Here is a 5,717-nt window from a genome sequence, read left to right as displayed (position 1 = left end):
TTAACTGACAACAAGCAGATCAATAGAGCATAATGGTTCATTGTAGCCCTACACTATCCATAACGAAGACTGACAACTGTTCAAGTGCATTTTGTCACATATTTACTGACATCAATTCACACAATAGTCATTACATTTTAGAATCACCATAATAAAGATCTTTATGAAAAGTACATATTTATTTTTCTGCAGTGTGTGGAATATATTAAGATAGTGCTTTAGAGTGATGAAGGAAGTACTCAGATCCTTTAATCAAGTAAAAGTAGGAATACTGCAACAAAGAAATACTCTATAACAAGTTAAATAATTATTATTATTGGCAAAATGTACTAAATGTACCAAAAGTAATCATAATGCAGAAAATTAGCCTATATTATATGTATGTTATTGGTATATGCATCACGCATTATTGAGTAAATAGCATTTTACTGTTGTAGTTATTATTTTAGCTATTACTAACACTACTACCATACTATTACAAGTACCTCAAATTTGTACTTGAGTACATGTACCTAGTTACATTCCATCACTGGGCTGATCTTTCACCCACTTCATTTGATTTAATGACATCTCATGCAAACTTAAGTGTAACTGATTTTTTTCATTTTTTTATTTTTTATTTTTTGCAGGTTGGTGGTCATCCCCCTCCTCCCCCTCCTCCTCCTCTTCCTCTTCCACCAGCCCGCACGTGCTGCGTGCTCGCCCCAGAGCCCTTCATCCCGTGTGTTCCGCCATTGGTCTGGGATGATGTCATCCACAGTAGAGACAATAGAGCCCACCTCCCCGTCAGTGTCTCCTCACACACGCATCGCAGCTCAGAGTGACACACGCTCAGACGTGACGCCAGCTGAGTTAGCCAAGCACTCCTCATCACATTTCTTTGATTATCTGTTTGTTATCAAGTGCGGCGGGGCTGTGCATCCTCCAGTCAAACCAGGTCTTCTTTCTTTTTAAAAATATATTTTTGTTGTTGTTGTTTTTTAAATACATGAACAAACGAGCAGGCAGGGAAGGTGTTACACATCTGGATCATACCAACGCGTCGGGTCGTGCTGCTCGGGCCACCACAGACATGAGGATTTCTCATCCCGCTGCATAAATGATGAATACACTACAGGACTGCCACTCTTGATGTAAGTGATGCTTCTTTTTAGTAACGTTACTTATCGCGGCGGTCGGTCCGGTCGGCCTGCCGCCTGTGAGTCGCCCATCAGCAGTGTTCAGTGCAGCGGCTGTCACAGCACTACGTGTTGGTCAGTTTGGGTTTTTTTTTTTAAACAAAAAAGAATCGCCTCCTGAATGTCTTGATGCTTCTTGTGTAATTTACCAAACTGGTATTAAAAACCATGCAATGCAGCCTCGTGTTATTCCGAGCTGTGCGAAAGAGGTCAGCAATTATGAGTGTTTGCCACAATAAGCGGCGGCGTGTATTATTTATGGAGATGAATAACTGCAGCCAGCAGTCTATGGAATAACAACTGAACCCTAATTACACTTGATCAGAGTGACGAGATGCAGGTACAGGCCTGCAGGGTCGGCCCTGTCGCCCACATCAGCTTTACTTCTCATCATGGTAAAGGTTCAAAGAATGTGCTGTGAAGATGCCATTAAAAATACTGAGAAATTAGGCAGTGCGCCATCTAGCGGCCGTATAAACAGGAACTCATGGATTTTCCATTGCTGGCCTGCAGAATAGCCCTGTAAACAACACTGCAATGTAAATATTAATATCTGTTTTATTTCTGCGTGTGGTGGTGCGACAAAGAGGGGGAGAGATGCACACAGCATGTGAGCACATTGTATTCTAAACAGCAGCAGCCAGTGATTTATTGACATACATTTCATAGTGAAGTCTCTAGTCTCTGACAACATTGTCAGCTGTGTACAAATCATAAAAACACATAGTGTAAGTAAAAGGATGTGGCTGCCATGGATGGCAGTGCTACAGAGATGAAGGAGTAGACACACACACACACACACACACACACACACACACACACGTTACTGACTGATGAGAGCGATTTGGAATGCTCCATTTGGAAATCAAACATACAGCAGACGGTTGAAGCACACTCATTTATTGCCTCAAAAAGTAGTAATACTGCAAATATTAACTGTGACTATAGCTAGAGTGAGCCATGTAGAGGCACTAACTTCACAAGACACACACACACACACACACACACACACAGAAGAATCACTGCAGTGCATTTGCAGGAAGACTTTCTTTCTTGACCAAGGGACATATACAAACCAATTCAAAACTTAAACCTGCATGCAGCAACATTTCTCATGTTAATATGTCTCTGTACCCTGACAGGGTCACTTGCAGTCATCCAACTCTGCAGCTCACAGTTTGAAGCTGCTTTTAGGTCACATGTTGGTTTTCTGGCCTTAACTATAGAGACTGCAGAGAGCTGACTCAATGCTTTCATCAACCCATCATATACTGTAAAACCATGGGCAGCCATTACCGGTGACGGTGTAATGTTTCAATGGAACAATAATTAAATTGACTTTGAATCTCTCAGTGTATCATCAGAGCTCACTTTCTACATGATGATGCAAAGGTCAGATTTGAAACTGATTAACTCTACAGTTCTTAATCACTTGTAGTTCAACACAACAATCTATTAACAACAAAGAGATTGGTCAGGAATAAGAAATGATTAACCCTGAAAATATTTACGAGATAATTTATGAATTATATTTGTGGAATATACAGCTCTGGACATTACTTTGAGATTACTATCAAGAGAGGACAAGATTAAACACAGAGCCAAAGATTTTACCAAAATAATTTAATAAGAGTGACGGCGTGGCAGCTCAATGAAAAGCATTGTCTCCTAATAATAAGAGGGTCTAAGCCATGGTCTTCACTGGGGAGTTTGCATTAGGGCTGTAACTAACAATTATTTTCGTTACTGATTCATCTACAGATTATTTTCCCGATTAATTAGTTTAATTTGGTCTATAAAACTTTAGAAAATAGTGAAAATGGCCATCATAATGCCACAAGGTCACATTTTTAAGGCCAAGGTGGCCTTTATTGTCCAACCAAAATGCTTCACATTCGATTATCAAAGTAGCTCCCGATTCATTCTGTCAGTCTATTACTAAGTCATTGTTTCAGCTCTAGTTTGCAGAGTCTACCCTCTCAGTGCTCCAGTTTACTCCCACAGTCTACAGACACACCAGTCAGGGAGACTAGAAACTGTAAACTGGGTACAGATTTGACTATGTTTGTTACGTTTCTTTTTTTTCTGCCTGCCTTTTACCCAGTGCATGCTGGGATAGTCTCTGATGACTCTGAATAGGAACGAGCAGGTGGATTAATGTGGACACTGGATGAATTATTTGTGGACTGCTCGAGAGAAGTTAAGTTCTGTGGCGCTTAGGTGCTGAAATTAAAATGATCCATGTGGCATTATTTAGGGGCAGAGGGCTATTTGTCATCCATATTTTAACCTCCTAAGACCCAAGCTCTATCTTAATTTCTCTTTGCTATTTGGGCTTATTGGGACCTGATAAGTATAAAAACTAAGCATCATCTGTTGACATGATGTAGTTCCACATACCGGGACAATTTTGAGTTTCCATATGAGCAGAATTAAGTATTATGGTATAACCCAAAATGTGATGTCCACGCATGTGGATGCCAGGTCTTAGGAGGTTAAAATTTACAATATGAGTTTAAAAAAAAGAAGCGCTGTTTCACCAAGATTTAATGCAGCGTAAATGTGTGTGTCATCTGCATAAGTGAATGAATGCAAATTAATCTAAGTGAATACAGGAGACTCTTTACAACCAATAGTTTAATATCACTTTGTCTCATACTTTTACCTGTTTTAAATGAAAAATTGTTTGTCAAATCAAATAAAAAAGTTAGAAATTTGTAACAAAACTACATGTTAAAAGACAAACAGGTTAAACACAAGAAGCTGCTTTAAGTGAGTCTTCCAAGATGAAGATCCATTGACAGGCTTTTTTTTTCAATGAAATTAGACAATAAAATGTGTGATTGGGGTTTCTTCCATAGCAGAGCTTTGGCTTTCGGTTGCTTCAGACAAGACTGAACACTCCAAGCATAACCGCAGCATCACTCCCATTTATAATAATCATTTCATTAAGCGTCCCTCCTTCTAAATGTTGACGCTGCAGGCCGGCTGTGACGCTGAGGAGGATGCTGTGGCCGCCTCAGGATGTCCTGTGCTGTTGTTTTCATGCACACTCATACTTTCTTAGAGGTTGGTACTTTTATGAAGGTGGTCTGGTATACAGTCCAGAGGGGGAACAGAAGCAGACTGTTGTTACCACACTGCAACAAACAGATGCTGCTGTTTATTTGTCTTGTTCAAGTTGAGCAACCCCCCCCCCCCCCCCCCCGTCAGATAGAATAGTGTGTTAGTGTTATTTTCCTGAGGGGAAAGGCCTGCAGGAGACAGTACGGTTTGGGGACTCTCTGGACCTGTAATACACATTAGGAAACCCAGGACCTGTGCATGCTTGACTCAACAAGTTCCTGGGTTCATGTGTATCTGAGATCTTACCAAGCAGTTTCCCTGGTTCAGATCACACTCTGAAACAAACATCAATCAAATACTGCCACAGAAAACACAGCTGTGTTCAGTGTGTAATAAACCACGTCTGTTCAGTCTCTGTTCTGGCGTTTCTAAGATGTCAGCTCATTTCATAGCCAACACCAACCATGACAGTGTGCTTTTTAAAGAGACCATTCTTCCAAGATTTTAAAATATATTCAAAGCATATTGCTGTTCTTCTTATCTTCATGTGACAGGCGGCTCAAACCCCAACCAACCACAAAACCTCTCTCCAAGCTGCTTTTGTCAGTTTCTATTCTTAGTACTCTATTTTAGGATAGCCATTTTCTGCATTTCTTATTACATTGGAGGTCAAACTCCTGTCCTTTTAACATGGCACTGTGCCACTACATTGTGCTCTTTTTATGATCATTAATAGAAATCATTGTGCTGTCTGTAACTGATTAGAATTGGTTTGCTCTTGATTAAAATAAAGATTTTTCAGCATGTGTAAATAGGGGCATAGCCAGGAATTCTGGGCCACCCTGAAAAAAATATTGCTCTGCAGCCAAAGTGCCACCAATTCCATTTTTTCAACTGCTTAGTCTCGGCTGTGTGTGGATTATGATACTGTACGTCCTAAAAGTCAAGTGTTTCAGTGTTAAATTAGTTTGACTGAATCATGGAGGGAGAGAAGAGACAGCTGAATGTTCCCCATCACGTCGCCCTCTGATTGGCCAGTTTGTGCGGTTGCTTCCATCACTTTCTGTCCGCTGACTGTGGAGATTAGGTGATTTAATTATTTTGACTTCCCCTCAGTAGCCTGTAGTGGAGTGAGCTCTGATGAGACAGTGAAACAAAGCACATAAGAGTGAAAAACAACTGTAGCAGTACGCTAACACAGATTAGCAGCACACGTAAAGATGTGTTTGTCTTTTCAAGACGTTGGATCAACGCAGTGGAATCTGAATCAGAACAACAGGAGCACTATTTTAGACAAAGTCAAATTTAAGGATGAGGCTCATCCTTGTGTGTCATTATTGTACCATTATCATTAGCATTGTTGACAAAACACACTCTCGTTTAGGCATCTGAGTCACAACCAAGTCATCACATACAGCAGGACTTCAAGTTGCAAGTCCTTTGTCCCGAGTAAATCTCACATCATTAGATGTG

Source organism: Enoplosus armatus, chromosome 13 (assembly GCF_043641665.1).
Source record: "Enoplosus armatus isolate fEnoArm2 chromosome 13, fEnoArm2.hap1, whole genome shotgun sequence".
NCBI lineage: Eukaryota > Metazoa > Chordata > Actinopteri > Centrarchiformes > Enoplosidae > Enoplosus > Enoplosus armatus.
Note: the sequence above shows the minus strand (reverse complement) of the source record.